Source organism: Oenanthe melanoleuca, chromosome Z, assembly GCF_029582105.1.
Source record: "Oenanthe melanoleuca isolate GR-GAL-2019-014 chromosome Z, OMel1.0, whole genome shotgun sequence".
NCBI classification, from domain to species: domain Eukaryota; kingdom Metazoa; phylum Chordata; class Aves; order Passeriformes; family Muscicapidae; genus Oenanthe; species Oenanthe melanoleuca.
The window spans coordinates 21,649,485-21,666,334 of record NC_079362.1 but is presented as its reverse complement, the minus strand read 5'-3'; the positions used below and the strand labels follow the sequence as shown (position 1 = coordinate 21,666,334).

At 42.9% G+C, this 16,850-nt stretch overlaps 1 protein-coding gene across 2 annotated transcripts in view; it reads right to left on the bottom strand.

Moving 5' to 3' along the window:
- Positions 1-11,990, bottom strand: part of SNCAIP (synuclein alpha interacting protein) — an 89,340-nt gene extending 77,350 nt beyond the window's left edge. For both annotated transcript variants that reach the window (XM_056514346.1, XM_056514347.1), the window contains exon 1: positions 11,790-11,990. The gene's annotated coding sequence lies outside the window, so the exon portion shown is untranslated. The remainder of the gene's footprint in view (positions 1-11,789) is intronic.
- Between the last annotated feature and the right edge of the window lie 4,860 nt (positions 11,991-16,850).

The following is a 16,850-nucleotide window of genomic DNA, read 5'->3' as shown; positions in this document are numbered from 1 at the left end:
TATTTGAAGTTAGAAATTCAGAACCTGCCTTATTTATATTTTCCTGCCAAAGTCCTGCATTCAGTCCCATTATGATTTTTTGCTTCCTGTGAGCTTTAATTATAAATTCAAGGGAAAACACCAATGTAAGTAGATTCTCTGCTTCAAGGGTCACAATATGCCAAGTGTATCCAGCATCTGTGTGAAGTCTATGCACTGTCCTGCTCTCTTGTGGGAGGCCTGCAACAAGGTTCAAACCACTTTCCTATTATGTCTTCCAACTACACCCTTTTTTATTCTCTACTTTTAAATTTTTGGGCTGTCAATTCCACTGTCCCATCTTTTGTGCCCTGAAACTGATTAGAATACCCAAGAGCTACCCTCTAGCAAATTCTTATACTCCAAATTTCAAAGCCAAATCTCCCATTGACACAAGGTGAATTCCACTAACAGTGAGGATTGGGGGGAAGCAGTGGGTAACTAGAACTACTCTTCAATTTGGGATGTGAGCCAGCCTCACAAAGGGCACATCACACAGAGCACCTATCTGTGCACACGGTGCCCATGGACCAAAAGAACCAAACCTCAAACTCAAAAAACCAAACCTTGAACTCAAAAAACCAAACTTTGAATTCAAAAATCTCACTCCTGAACTCACACTCCTTGTCACTCAGACAAAGCCACTTTCCTTTGAGATTACTTGACAAATATGATATGCATATGTATTACAGGTATTTACTTTTAAAGCAAAAAATATTGAAAATACTAAAAAAAAATTCATCATTTCTACTGTAAACATTAGCTTTTCTCTGACTTAGCAATGACACTTGACCACTAACATCTATGCAAATATTTTCATTTTTGATAAAATTAAAATTAAGACAGTAGAGAAATTCCACTATTTTTCATATCTTATTCTGTAGACATATACTACGATGTTTGCAAAAATTCTTAAAAGTTAAACAGTGTAAACTACTGTAAATTTAACCACTGTCAAAAAAGAACCTTTTATTTCAGTTGCAGTTTGATGGAAACTGGAATATTCAGTGAAAAACAGCTAAATTATTCCTGAGAGACATGCTGTCTTCTGAAACTGTCATTATTTTCTCATTTGAGAAACAGACTGCATCTGCACCTCTGCTGCTATCCTATATAGAGAACTGCTATCCAACATTATTTGTTCAAAATGTTATGGGCAGCAGACACATCATTAGTGTTCAGTTGTGCAGCTATTAGTGCCGTAATAAAGTGTGGGATGATGTGGCAGAAATGCCAATTACAGAAGTAGTACTATTATTTTAAGCTGAAATTTGGTAGAATATTCAGAGATTCCTGAAATCCATCACAAAAAAAAAAAAAAAAAAAAAAAAATTGAAACTATGTTAAAGAAATGAACCTCGCTAGATCAGAAACCATTATATTAGAAAATTTACACGTGAGCACATTTTTTTGAATGTACTGATTTTGATGCAGAGACTAACTGAAGGATGGCACTTCAATGCTTTACAAAAGGTGATCTGTCTTACAGACAGCACACCCAAACTACTCATTAATATCAAGTGTGCATTTTCATTTCTTGCGTTTCTCCATGCAGCATTTAACTAGCATAAATTTTAGACAGCCAAAGCCCTATAGCAAGTGGAAGACATCCTTGCAGCTTTTCTCATGGATGCTCATCAGTAACGTCCAAGTGTTTTACAAGCATTCCTCAATTCACTCACAGCCTTACAGGATGAGAAAGCATTATTATCCCCATCCAGAAGCTGGAAAAAGGGGCTTGCAGGAAGCCACAGAAAACCACAGCAGAAGGGCCAGAATGAGAAGCATGGGAGCACACAGGTGCTTCTGTGTGTCTGTCCGCATCTCCAGACTACATAGATCACTGTCAGAAGTGGGAGGTGGCTCTCACTGCAGTTCACTTACCACATACACCCAACACCAAAATGCTCCATGAAGACAACCCAAATATGAAAGCACATATATTTCATGGCTATAGATAGCCATGCCATGTTTTGGGCTGCGCTTAGCAGCGTGCAAGGCTACCATCACAGAGCCGGAGACACAAGCTATTCCCTGTAGCCTTGTGTGTATGAATTATAACTGTATTTTTTTTCTTTTCAGTGTTTCACAGAATCACAAAACAGTGGAGGTTGGAAAAGAGTTCTGGAGATCTAGTCCAATCCCTTGCCCATGCCTCAGTCAGAGTCTGTTGCCTGTTGCATCCAGGTGGCCTTTGAGTACCTCCAAGGATGGAGAGATGCTCCACCACCTCTGAGAATCTGAGAAACCTGTGCCAGTTCTTGGCCACCATGATAAACTATTTCCACAGCAAGGCTACTGATGACATGAAGCGGATAGGGGAGCTGGCAGTCCTGAAGAGTGGGAAGCCATCCAAAGGAATCTAGACAGTCTCAAGATGAGGTTTAACAAGGCCAAGTGCAAGGTGCTGCCCACCTGTGTTGGGACAGCCCCTGTCATCAGCCCAGGCTGGGGGATGAGGGCATTGAGAGCAGCCCTGCTGGAAGGACTGGGGGGTGCTGGTGGGTGAGAGGCTGGACATGACCCAGCCATGAGCACTCACAGGACAGAAAGACAAACGTGTCCTGGGCTGCATCCAGAGCAGTGTGGGCAGGGGAGGGAGGGGATTCTGTCCCTCTGCTCTGCTCTGGTGAAACCCCACCTGGAACCCTGCATCCAGCTCGGGGGTCCCAGCACAGGAAAGACAAGGACCTGTTGTATAAAGCCCAGAAGGGGACCACAAGGATGCTAAAAGGGATAGAATATGTCTCCTAAGAGAATTGGGATGGTTCAGCCTGGAGAAGGCTCTGAGGAGACCTCTTTGTGGCCTTTGGTACCTGAAGAAGGCCTACAACAAAGCTGGAGAGGCATTTTATACCATAACTTGTGGAAATAAAACCGGCACAATAGTTTCTAACTAAAAAACAGCCAGTTTAGTTTGGGTATTAGGAACAAATCCTAATTTGTGGGACTGGTAAGGCATTGGAACAGGTTGCCCAGAGAAGTGGTGGATGTCCCACTCTCTGTCCCACACTCACATTTTGAAGGCGCTGGAGCTGTTCAACATAAAGAATTAATCCTTTTCATAATAAAAATATCAGGCACTATTTGACTGCCACATTACAAAAAGATGTTGCTAATGTCAATTTGCAATTCTCTACTGTATTTTCTTCTCATTTTACAAGTGAAAAGAATTAGATAATTTATTCAAGACCACATGTGGCTGAAACCAGGCTTAGCTTGCATTCTTGTGTAGTATCCAGTGAACTAAGGCTGTTCTTTTTCCTCAGAAAGGTGTCAAGGACAGGACTAAGAAACAGTTCTTTTAAAGAACTGTTTGATGAAAGATGAGAGAATGTTTTATTTCTTTCAGTTTAATCGTTTATCTAGAAACAAAATATTTTCTTGGCAGACAAATAAGATGTAGCATTCTACCAGGCTGAAAAGCTCAGCTTCACCTTAATCCTCTACAGCATATCTCATGTCACAGTAACATATGCTTTGTTAGAGTCTATTTTGCATTCTTCTTTGTCTGACAGTACTGCTTTTATGTGAAACATTTCTGTAGCATGAAAAAAAAAATTGGACTAATTAATCCTTTTATGTTCTAACTTCTAAGCCATGTTTTCTCCCTTGTCTTTGTTAAATAGCATGGAAATTGCACAGTAAAAGAATTAGATACTTGACAGATGTTTTCAGACTATATTCTTAGATACAGATCGGTTTTACTGTTTTCTGCAGGCTTTTGGGGTTTTTTTTTTGGTTGGTTGATTGTTTTTTAATGAGGAAATAAAATAAATTTCTGTGTTAAAAAAAATTACTAAAATCTGATGTGCAAGTATACCTGCTGCCAAATTCATTCATACAATGTAGCACCTTAATAAGAAGGTTCAATAACTTAATTTTCAATAATATGGAGTAACTTAAAACTTATCTGACAAACCAAAAATAACTCTTATTACATAAAGTTAAAAAAAAAATCCTCAACCAACAAAAAAATCCCCATAATCCAAAAGAAGAAACTCTTAGAAGTACAAAGATCTTCCTTGAAATGTTGAAAAAAAACATACACATTCTCTTAAAAATAATTTCAATTCCTTTTAACAGAGTTGGATTGCATTTTATATATTATAGTGACCTTACTGCTATTGCTGATATTTCTTATCATTCATATAATCTCACTTCCCCCATAATTGTACTCTAGATTCAATGTTTTGATACAGAACATTTTAAAATGCTCATTTCTAACATTCCTCCTTTAACCTGGTCTCTCATCTGAATTTTAACACTTGCAAAAATGTATGGCCTGGATGTGATGGTTCTTTTAACTTAACAATCAAATTTGGAACAGTGACTATAAAAATTTATTTTTGGAGTGGAAATTTGCCAGAAGTCTCTCTGACACTCTACTGCCCTTTCTATAGTTCCTTACAGAGCAGAATTAAATAGTGAAACAGTCAGTTAAACTCCATGGAAAAGCAGACTATCTCAGTACAAAGAATAAGGGATACACACCCAAATGCAGAATATCCACCAACAATGCTGAAGAAGGCATGAAGTGGGCACACAGTCGTGAATTTATGTCAGAATGTGTAGGCATATCCACAACAGGGCAAATCTAGAGAGGACAGTTAAAAATAGCAGTAGAGACACATGAAAGCAGACTTCAGCATGGTTTAATAATCTGTCCAGAAGGCTTGGAAAGCCCTCTCTTAAGTCTAGGCTGGCATGTCTTCACATCACATACAGATCAAAGCAATTACAGAGCTGTCTGCATGTCCTGCAATCACACTACTTGATTGCAGTGTAGACACATCCAGAAATAGTGCTACTGTAGATATGTTCATCTAAAAAATGCATTTGCAAAAAGCAAAGCCTGGAAGCATACTGTAAAGCATATGGGTCCTGATGAGAAACATATGCTGGAGAGAGTGTCCATTTTGCTAAATTCCATTAGCTGGAATTGTGCTAATTCTTCCTTCTATGCAACCTGCTCCCTATGTACTCCTACAGAGTTTCCTTTATATTCCTGTACCATGTGTTTGTTGGCCTTTCCTGTGGGGATTTCACAGTCAGGCCAGATTAACCTGAACCTTCAAGGACAGCAATTCACCCAGCTTTACTGTCTGATAGTGAAGAGACACTGTACACTCCACAGGCAGCTGGGGGCAACTTCATGACACATAAACAGCACTCACTCCTCTCCATTCCAACGCCATACCAACACTGGGCTCTGAACTCCTAACCCAAGCAGGCATACTAGTTACCTACTAATTCAAGGCCAGTCATTTCAGAACATCAAGACATCAACGCCTTTATCTATTAGTGCTGCTAACAGGGGCAGAACTCACTGTGATGCAGAAACCCAGAGCTGACAAAATCCTTTGAATTCAGGACGTCCTCTCCTCCAACTGCATGGCAGCAACACTACAACTGCTCTCCTGGCTCTAGCCTCTAGTGACTACAAACCACAACAGACACTACATCCTCTTAAGGATGGATTTGTCCAGCAAGTGACCAAAGGGATCCACACATGCTCTTAAACTGACTGCATAGTGAATGATTCACTCTGAGGAGATTTTGTGTGCATTTTGGTAAATCACAACCAGAAGACAAGTTAAGAAGGAATGCAGCTATTCAGCATACCTTGCTGCCTTACCAAGAGAGTATACAGACACACAAGAGCTAGTGTTGACTCAGACAATTAAAGATCTGGTAGGAATTGGATCACAGCAGCAGGGAATACATACAGGCTAATTTACTACAGGAAGAAGCAAGCTAGTGAAATGCATAAAGTTTTGGGTGCAGGGATCAACATTCTGTGCTGCTGTCTGTCTCTTTGTGAAAACCCTAAACACATGAACAGTTGTGTTCCAATCAGTTGTCTGGACCTGAGCATCTCAGCACTCAAACACTGCAAAACCTCCAGTCATCACACAGAGCCACTCCAGCAAATTCCACTAAACTGGGAGGAGTCACTGACTCCATTGAAGAGATGCCCCGCAGACACCTTGACAAATTATAAGGCTGGGCAATTACCAACCATAGGAAGCTTAACAAGGGCAAGAGTCGTATTCTGCACCAGGGACAGGATATTCCTGGCTGTAAGGGCAGACTCAAAGCTGGAGAAGGAATGAAAGGTCCCATGGAACAGGATGTGATGGTTCTGATCGTTAGCAAGTTGACTGTGGGCCAACAGTATCCCCTGGCAGTCAAAAGGCCCAACCATACCCTGAGGTGCATCCAGCACACAGAAGAATTCCTCCACCTCATAAATGTCAATTTGATACCTACATGAGCACTACACTCAGTTCTTGTCAACAAAAGAACAATACTCCACATCCTGAGGAGCATCAGGCACAGCATCACCTGATGTGGAAGGGAGGGGATTGTCCTGCTCTGCTCTGAGCTGGGGCAGCCTCACCTCCAGTGCTGGGGCAGCTCTGGGTGCCACAACACAAAGACACTGAGCTGTCAGAGAGTGTCCAAAGGAGCCGTGAGGGTGTGAAGGGTTTGGAGGGGAAGCCGTGTGAGGAGGGGCTGAGGGCACTTGGTCTGTTCAGCCTGGAGGAGACTGAGGGGAGACCTCACTGCAGTCACAGCTTCTTGTGAGGGAACAGGAGGGGCAGGCCTGCTCTGTGGGGACAGGGACAGGGCCTGGGGAATGGCCTGAAGTTGTGTCAGAGGAGTATAGACTGGATATAGAAAAGGTTCTTCACATAGAGCATGAAGGTTCCTGCCCCAGGGAAGTGGTCACAGCACCAAGCCTGTCAGAGTTTCAATGCTAACGAAAAGCAAATAATTAATGATATAAGTATAACTCATTTTCCTGGTGATTCCATTCTGTAACTCAAGATACAAGATAACTTTGGCCATGTCCTAGCAACAAGCACAAATATTGCACTTTATCCAGAGCTCAGCATATGAGTTTGCAAAATGGTAATATCCTAGACATTAACATAATTCGGACACATACCCTAAGACTCTTTCCATGTAACAAGAGAAGAAATGAGTACACTTACACTTAGCACAGTAGAATATGTCAGAGAATATGACACAGCTTATTTACCTTACTAGAACTCTTCTGCTTCTGTGTGCAATGTATTTCCCAGATATATTTTGTTTCATTCTGTTTGGCGCCTTTTTTTTGTTTTCCTTTAAAAACATCTTGGAGACAGCTTTTACAAATAATCAAATAAGTGTCTTAACAGGCTGACAACTTCAATATCTAAAATCTTGAGCCCATTCAAAAGCAGCTCATGAGATCTTCATAAATTTACTACTGTGACTCAACAGGAACTGACAGCATAGCATACAAAAGGAAGAATATTTACATTCAAATTTTAGTAAAAAAAGAACATGAGATATGTACATACACATAAAATTTAAAGGCATTTCCTAATTAAAAAAAAAAAATTAAAAAAAAGAGGCTAGTCATATGGTGTGATCCTGCAAAAGAACTACATGTATGAACAACCCACAGAGAACTGTAGCTCCAAATCACAATCACATGCATGCCCCTGTCATGCACAGATTCACAACGGCTGGGGTTGGAAGCGACCTCTGGAGATCACTGAATTCAATCACCTGATAATGCAGGCTCACCCAGAGCAGGCTACTCAGGATCATGTCCACAAAGGAGACAACTTCTCTGGGCAGCCTGTTCCAAGAAAGCTATGCAGCACAGCCTGACTTTTAGTCATAGATGTAAACAAGTTGGTTAAAATGGGGGTGGTTGAAGGGAAGTGCTAAGTTCCTGATTAGGATTTCATTTTAAATGGAAAGCTCCAGATTGAGTCTGTAACAATAAAACACAAGGGGGGAGAAGGGGGAGGATTTATATATAAGAAGAGGTCATGTAGTACACTGTATTGAGTTTAAAAGATAAGTAACACAATGCTTTTTTATCTGGTATAAACAAAAATAATGCCAGCAGTTTGACTGCAAACAAGAACTGAGGAGGAAATTGAAGCAAAAAGGAACGGCTTACAAGAAAAAATACACTTTCAAGTGCTGCTTTGTAATTCCCTACAGAATGAAAACCAACCATATCCATATTGGAAACATGCTTTTGTAAACACTCCTTAATATACAATGAAACATACCTAATGAAGGATTGCCCCAATTGTCAAACTGTGATGGCTGAACTGTACTTTTCTTTGGTAACTCTAAGACCTCCAGACCTCTGAAATCACTTGGAGCTTTATTGTAGAAGATGAAATCACAGTTCCACCTTTGACAAGTAAATAGCAGACAATATTTCGACCACAAAAATTAATTAATTATTTTCCCTCCTCAGTTTAAAACTCTCTCAGGGTCTTAAATCAATAAAGTATCTGATGCATATGTTCTATCTTCTTGTTTCCAAATGGTTCCACTGTGCATATAAATCTATTGCAGAACCACATTTGCATTTAAAGAGAAATTCCCTTGTGTTTACTATGCACCTGCTCCATGTAAGCCTATCTTCTCTACCTCCTTCAAGAAACAACAGATCTGCCAGAAAAAGAGGGAGCACAGACACAATGCTACTCCAAGACCTCTTGCCAATTATCTAAGCACAATTTCCTTCAGTTTAGTTTAGTTATGGTCCTATTTGGACAAGAGTTGAAAAGAATTACTATCTGCCCTTCCAAAATCCAATGTTTCTCAGCTTTTTCTAACACATTTTTCATCTTGACAATTAACATATACATTTCAACTGTAAAAAAAACCACTGTATTTGCTAAGCAACACACAGTAAGGCACTGGCAAATAGATTACTTACAGACTTGTACATGAAAAATATAAACCTTTCCTTATTTTACTTGGCATTAATTTTAATTGACTGAGGTAAGGAAGGATCACAATATTCTCCTCTTGACATCTACCTGAAAAGAGATGCAGACTGATTCTAGTAAAATTGAAATTTTAAAAAAAATTGTTCCCTGCCTCCTTGGTTATGATTCACAGGCTGCCTCTGGAGCTTCATGTACACCACAAGAGACAGATACGGATGCAGATAAAGCTCTGCTACACACCTCATCTAGTCAGCTGAAATGTTTAAACATCAGATGGGAGAGATAACTTGCTGCATCCCACGAAGGCTGCTGAAGTACTGGTCTTTGTGCTCATGATGTGCAGCATCACTGCTCCATGACACCAAACGGTGTCACAAGTGCCACCATCCCTGCACTCTGCCAAGAGGACTTCTGTGCTGCTGTCACTCCTGTGACAGATGAGTCACCCCATGGGGCTGCCTCTGGCTGTCTGCTCCCCCTTTCCTGCTGGCATCTCCCTGCACAGGCAGGCAGCTCTCTATTTCAGAGGACAGAAGCTATAACAGCTGCAGCAGGGCCATCATGCTTTCCCCTTCCTGCTTCTAATCAGACAAGTGCCCAAGGACAGAGCTGCTGTGGAAGTAGGTCTAGTCTGAGACATCCGGGAAGAGGACTGTGAGAAAGAGAGCTGTGCCAATGCAGATGTTATTCCACCTCAAGTGTATGTGAGATGAAGACTTCTTGCACCTATTGAGTCCACATGGGAACAGATTTCAGCTGCCAGAAAAACTGCACAAGTGGGACAGTTCCTAGTTTTTCAAGCTCCGCTGATGCCCAGTCAAGAAACAGTTACAAAATATTTGTAATTATGTAATTAATGTAATATTTGGGATCACGGTTCTTCTGAAATTATGAAAAAAATGACCTGTCTCTTATTCACAGTATTCCGTGAAGGGACTGAATCTTCAAGGGTACCTTCAGTCACCTTGTCCAAGCAGTCTAATTTTACATGCAGCTCTTTCTAAACTCAGAAGGTGGCCCCAAAGAACTCATGACATACTTATTTTCCATGTTGCTGTCATTAGAGAAAAAAAATATTAAGACAAGCAGGTTCTACCTAATATAAGACACTATCTTCTACAGAACTTCCTTACCTGAAAGACTGCCTATCTGCTTACACCAAAATGACACTTTGACACTTAAAAGAATTTTGAGTAGCCTGCACTGCACTGCTAGCTCGAAAAAGAAGGATTGTTTTAAAGAGGCTCCTTGAATTCGGATGTAACTTTACACTGGGCCAGTACTCTGATGCAGTCCTACTGTACGCACTTTTTCAACAAGCTACACATGCATTCTGCAGCACACTGAATCAATAACACAGACAGAAATCACAAACACCTCAAAAATAAGTGAACTGCCAGTTTAAGGCAAGGGTAGAGTGCTGTATTAAGCACAATGGTCAGTCTGCATAAGTCGGTCTTGGACACATAAATCATGCAGAAATTAAGCATACCACACCTTACAAAGGGAGCCTTTTCACACATGGGCTAACTGTGCTTACATGAAGGCATACTCGAAGGAAAATTTACAATTTTTGTATACTGTAACTATAGTGATGAGGCAAGCTTCACTTTGACAACTGAACAGGTCAAACTCTATTTGTCTTGATCAGATGAAAAGTGCTTTTCACTGTTTGAACTATCTCTTGAGCGACCCTCCAACCCTGCTCTTGAAACCAGTTTTTCAGCTTACCTGCTAAATCTTCAAAATATGGTTCCAGTATTGCATGAGGAATATTTGCAGACTTAGCAGTATGAAGACAGAAGTGTCTTACCAAGTTCACCAACCATGAGCTCACACATGAGCTAGCTGCAGAGGATTTTAGGGTGAAGAAACTCATGTTTATGGGTGGTAGTAAGGCAATAGGTCATGTTTTTTATGGGTTACTGGGAAGTACATAACTCCTAAATTCAGCAAGGGCAGGACACCATTAAAAGTCTGCTACAGCATGCTGCACAAGGCTAAATGCATGCTCATCATTCAACACAATTTCTGGCTGTAGGATCAGTGCTACTTGCACAAAATATAAAATTATTTGATTTCCCAGTGCTATGATTGTATGAACGTATGATTCTTTAGCCATTTAAATAACAGAAAAGAGTCTAGTCAAGCGATTTACTTGAGAATAATTTTTTTTAAACTTTTCAGTTACCTTTTGCTGTTGGAATGCTGAAGCATAAAATGAGGCTTAGATGCTAAGATTTTCCATGGAAAACACAGGCACTAGCAGTTTTTTGGTGGGTTTTGGGGTGAGGGGACGTTTTGAGGAACAGTTGTGACTGATTAATATCTCTGTAAGAGATGTGGCTTTAAGCCAGCGATTGAAAGAGCTCCGAAGTGATAACACTGACAATGAAGACCGAGACTGTTTAGGCGCTGGTTTGTATCCGGTACCATCAGAACCCCATCCTCGAGCTCCCCTGTACATAAATTACATGTGCTCACATAAAGCACGCACTGATGCGGGAATGAAAAAGGCTTGATCCCTGCCGCTGCAACAACACGATTTCGGATTGACCCAAGCATAAGCCTTGGAGCACGCTTCTACCAGACAACTTGGCATTTGCTTCCCCACAGTTACAAGCATGCAACTCCTACTTGATTTCCTTCCAGATGCCGGCTGGCCCGGCGGGACAGGAGGCTGCTGCGGGGGGTGCCCGCCGGGCTCCGCAGCGGCCGCCAGCGCCAGCGGCTCGCACCGCGCACGGCTGACACCGCGGCGGGCTCAGCCCCGCGAAACCCGCCGCGCTCAGCCCCGACTTCACGCGGAAAGCGCTTCCCCGGGGCGGGCTGCCGGGGCCGGGGCTCGCCCCCGCCGCCGCTCCCGCTGCCGCCGCAGCCAGCCCCGCTCAGGGGCGGGGGGGAAGCGGCTCCAGCGCCACCCGCACCGCGGGGCACCCGGGCCCGGCGCCGCGCCCCCTCTCCCGCCGCCCCGGCGGCAACAAAGCCCCCGCTGCGCTCCGCTCTCCTCACCTCACCCCTGCGCTCCGCTCGGCCGCGGCCGCTCCACGGCAGCCGCGAGGGATGGAGACGGGGGAAGGACCAGGTGCCGCCTCTCGGCTGCCGCCCCCCGCCACTCCCCGCGGGTGCAGGCGGCGCTCCGCCCTCCGCCCCTGCCCTGCCACCGGGCAGCGGCCGGCAGGAGCGGGAGGAGGAGAGGGAAGGAGGGAAGGAGGGAAGGAGGGAAGGAGAGGAGGGAGGGGGCGGCCCCGCCCGGCCCTGCTGCGTCACAATGCGGGGGGCGCTGCCACGTGACCGGCGGCGCGGGGCGGGGGCTGCGCGCGACCCCGCGCTGGGGCCGGGGCGGCCGCGGCGGGACACGGACACGGACAGGGACAGGGACAGGGACACAGGGACACATAGGGACACAGGGACACTGGGACATAGGGACAGGGACACAGGGACACAGGGACACAGGGACAGGGACACAGGGACACAGGGACAGGGACACAGGGACAGGGACACAGGGACCGGGACATAGGGACACAGGGACAGGGACACAGGGACAGGGACAGAGGGACAGGGACATAGGGACACAGGGACAGGGACCGGGACATAGGGACACAGGGACAGGGACACAGGGACATAGGGACAGGGACACAGGGACACCGGGACCGGGACATAGGGACACAGGGACAGGGACACAGGGACCGGGACACAGGGACACAGGGACAGGGACCGGGACCGGGACATAGGGACACAGGGACATAGGGACAGGGACATAGGGACACAGGGACCGAGGGACAGGGACACAAGGACCGAGGGACAGGGACAGGGACACAAGGACCGAGGGACAGGGACCGAGGAACCCGGACAGGGACACAGGGACAGGGACACAAGGACCGAGGGACAGGGACCCGGGACCGGGACACAGGGACAGCCCGAGCGCGCGGCTCCCGCTGCGCTCAGGATAATGGAAATGCAGCGCTCGAACCTGGAAACGCTCACATCTGTTTGAAATAAAACTCGGCGGGTTTGGGGGTAGGTTTTTTGTTGTTCCTCACTTAGGTCTGCTGTAAAAGCTGGAACGCCTCGCTGCTCGGCTCCGGCCCGCATTCCCGGCGGAGCAGCGCTGCAGAAGCGCCCGGACACTGCGGGCGCAGAGAGGAGCCCAGGACGGCCCCGCCAGCCAGCACCTGGCGGTAGCAGGAGGACAGCACAAAAGCCAGCCTTTGGCTGGGTTTGCCTCTTTGTGATTTAGCCTGGTTTGTCTCCCCCTTACTTTTCATAGGAACATTTTCCATCTTGTCTCTTAAAGTATCCTTTTCCACCTTCCCCTGCTTCTGTGTGCTTTTACCTTTCCAACACAACACATCTTAAAGTCCATTTACTCTCACGAGTGAGAGCTGTAAAAGCCTGAGAGACAGGAAATTTAGGTGAATTTATGCTGATTTGGCATTTTGGAAAAGTACTGCCCGCAGATCACACAGAGCACACTCAGCAGTACCACAAGCATGCCCACATCAGACAGCACTGCTCTGGAAATGGGGAAAACACTGTAGTCTCCAGCTAAGTAGGTCTCTGTTCCTCCTGTAGGGATTTCCAGTGAAAGTGCCTAAACTCCCCCCATTTTAATTCTGCTTAAGTCCTGAGACACAGTCATCAGACAGTAACAACCTTGGGAACCTTGTCATCTGAACCCAGCCACTTGGATGTGAAAGGAAATACAATCCTCTGTGATACATTACTTGAGCTATCTAGGAGCTGCAGCATCATGTATTTCAGCTTATTTAATACATTTGCCCAGAAGTGGAAAGCTGCAGTATTTCTTAAATTTTTAAATTAAATTTTTAAGATGTGTAGAAAACAAACTTGAATATGAATTGCAGTGATGGATTCTAATATTTATTTGCAAGGCCAACTATGTGGTGCAGTACTATCTTAACCACCTGTGCCTATCGAATGTGGAGAAAGGAGTACTTTGACAGGTCATCTGCTTTTATGTCATTCACTTTTAGGAAAAGGATATTTGGATACTGCACATTTCACACTTGTACATATATGGAGATTAGTAACCATTTGGGGTATTTGTAATACACTTGATTAGGTGGTTTTATCCAGGAATGTTGGTCAGCTGTGTGTGATTAAATGGTTTGAAAGGAATGCAGGTCAGCTCCGGAGCACAATGTCATACAGGAGCATAGCCTGACAAACAGTGTTGATGAAAAAAAACAAACAAAACCAAAAAAATCTTATTTTAATTTAGAGTCTATAAACACCATTCATATGCAAATAGAATTTGTAAGAGAAAAGCTTGCCAAGTGTCTTTGTATGTGTTACATATAATAGCATCTCAATTAGTACTGATAACCCTGTTTGTGTATGTACTTCTCAAATCACTGCTGAAATCTTGTTTAAATAAGAAGTGCTGATTAGGCTGTATGACTGTAAAAAAACCTTTAAATTACAATATACAACTTCAGTTTTTGATAGAACTTCAGGATGGATTTTTACTGCCAGTTATATGGCCTCATGGTTATTTTTTTGTCTAAAATAAAATCACAGAACGTTCGCTCTCTTCTTGCTATGCGTGCTGATACAAACATTTGCTGGAATAGCAAAAAGCTTGTAATTGATAATCATATTCCCAGTGGAGTAAAGTGATTCAAAAATGTGTTGCCTGTTGTTTTTCTAGTATGTCCGTCCAGGATCATTTAGTGGCTCGGTATTCCTACGTGGTGAAGCCAAGGCCAGTATTTGTGTCAACTGCAGGGTATGGCTGGGTGCACATGAGAGCAGACTGATCTGTGGCCACATCAAAGGCCTGTGGCAGTCAGCAGCAATCACAGCATCTATCAGTGATCTCATACATTGACTCTAATGAACACAAGACAAAACCCTCCATTACTTTTTAAATTCTTCTAGGATCTGAGCTTGAGACACATTTCAAAGTTTGGTGCTTGATGACACTGCCCATAAAGACATGACCAAATTATTTTAAGGCACAAAGCCCATCGAGACATTTCCTGCAGGAGATTTTCTACTCCTGTGCAGGACCAATGCTGGCGTCTCTGTATTTTTTCCTGGATATGTGCAGCTGTCTTGTGAAGCAAAAAGTAGACAGGAACAGAAAGGAGGCAGCAGAAGCCTGGAAGAGATGAGCCCAGCAACATACACTACCTTGCCATTTTTTTTCCAGAGTGTTAAGGCTGGGAATCAGTGTTGTACAGGTTACTCTAACAGTTGGTAACCTTAGGGACTTTATGTAATTAGTACATACAGGCAGCCTGTGAACTTCCAGATAGTAACCAGGACTGCTGATGTATAATATGTCCACCAAGGAACATTACCAACAGGATCATATTAAGCAAAACCTAGCAACTACAATATAAGGGTATCTCCTGAAGTAACAAAGAACAACCTTTAGTTCGGTCAAATGATGAATCATGATGACTCACAGTCATTCAAGGCACTCATTGGGTCATGTAGATGTTCGCTTAGATTAAAAAAAAAAATATTAAAAACACATTTAGCTTCGAGAATCAGTAAAAGCAGCTACCATTTTTAAAGCATGACAGAATTAATGCACTGATTTCAAATGAGTCCAAATCAGGTGAATTGTTCCTGTCTTCACTCTCAGATTCTGAGTTGAGGTAAACAGGACACAGATCACAGATCAACTATGCATCTAACTTTCGAAAAGCGTCATTCCCAATTTTTCCCACATTCAGTCTACCCTGCAATAAATATATAAAATATTTTGCTCAATTTAGAAAAAAAAATTAATTCTTAGAAGCACTTAAGACTATAGCAAATAATGGTATGGGCACAATTTTGTTAGATTGAGAAAATGACAATATTTCATGGACTGCTAGAAGTAAAGACTTACTGTTTCACCTTGATTATGACAAACAGCACCACACATATACTGATGAGTAAGCTGACCATCTTAGATTCATGGAACTGCTACATCTGAAGGAAGATTGAGATGACATAGCTAGGACTGCAATAAAACAATTGGTTTTCTGCTGTGTTTTTGCATTGTTTTCAGTGCTTGTAATGCCTGAACCTGATCTGTTAGCCCACAGTGGGCCGATCTGACATCAGCAGAATTCAGAAAGCAGGAGTTTGCCTTGCAAAGAATGCAGATCAGTTCCTCATCCATAAGAAAAGAGAGGCATACAAAAACACAAATAATTAGTTCAAAACCATCTTTCAGTCCATATAGCTTTGTTTCTGGATTGGGCAGAAAAATATTTTCTGCAATGAGGCCATTTAGTTGGCAGCATCGTGGGTGGAAAGAAGACTCAAGCCTGGGCTTTATTAAATGCTTATTTATTTGATCTATTCTGCTGGATAAATCACACAGAGAATTTCACAATGTGGCATCCAAGGTTCTGCTCACATTTGGCGCAGCTGTGCAGAAGAACTGAACACAGTATGTATGGTTGGAAAGTGAGTACATGGCATTACTGCATCAAAAGGTCAGGGACAATTACCATAATCAGCTACTCTGATTTCTGGCATAAAGCCCCACAATTCCTGGTTGAACTAGGCAATGTTTTTTAGAAAGTGATCTAATCTTGATTACTACACTCCTAACAACGTTATTGTAATAGATCATTAGCTTCCCTGTTAAATTATGTATGCTTTGTCCGTCTTCTCATTCAGCTTGAGTTTTGAGATTCTGACTTTGCCTAATGTAAATAGGAAGCTGTCCATTCTTATAGGTTTTCTTATCATCCATGTATTTTCAAGCCCCCTTCCAAAAGTTTTTTGGATAGATTATAAAGGATTTTTTAAAACTTCATATTTTGATAGTAATACAGGCCCACAACTTTGAATTTGTGAATCTTTGACATGACAGATTTTCATTCTGAAATTAATTTTGGCAAATTGGAAATCTTCCAAGTGTGATCCTCACAGCAGATTACAGATCGTATTAAATTTTTCTCTTTCTTTTTTTTTTTTTTTTTTTTTCTTTTTTCCTATCCATTATTCCTCTGCTTTATATACCAAGACCACCTTTGAATATGGGCACATTAGCAAGTTGCCAGAAGGCAAGACAGAACTTGAAGCAATGGATTTCATGTC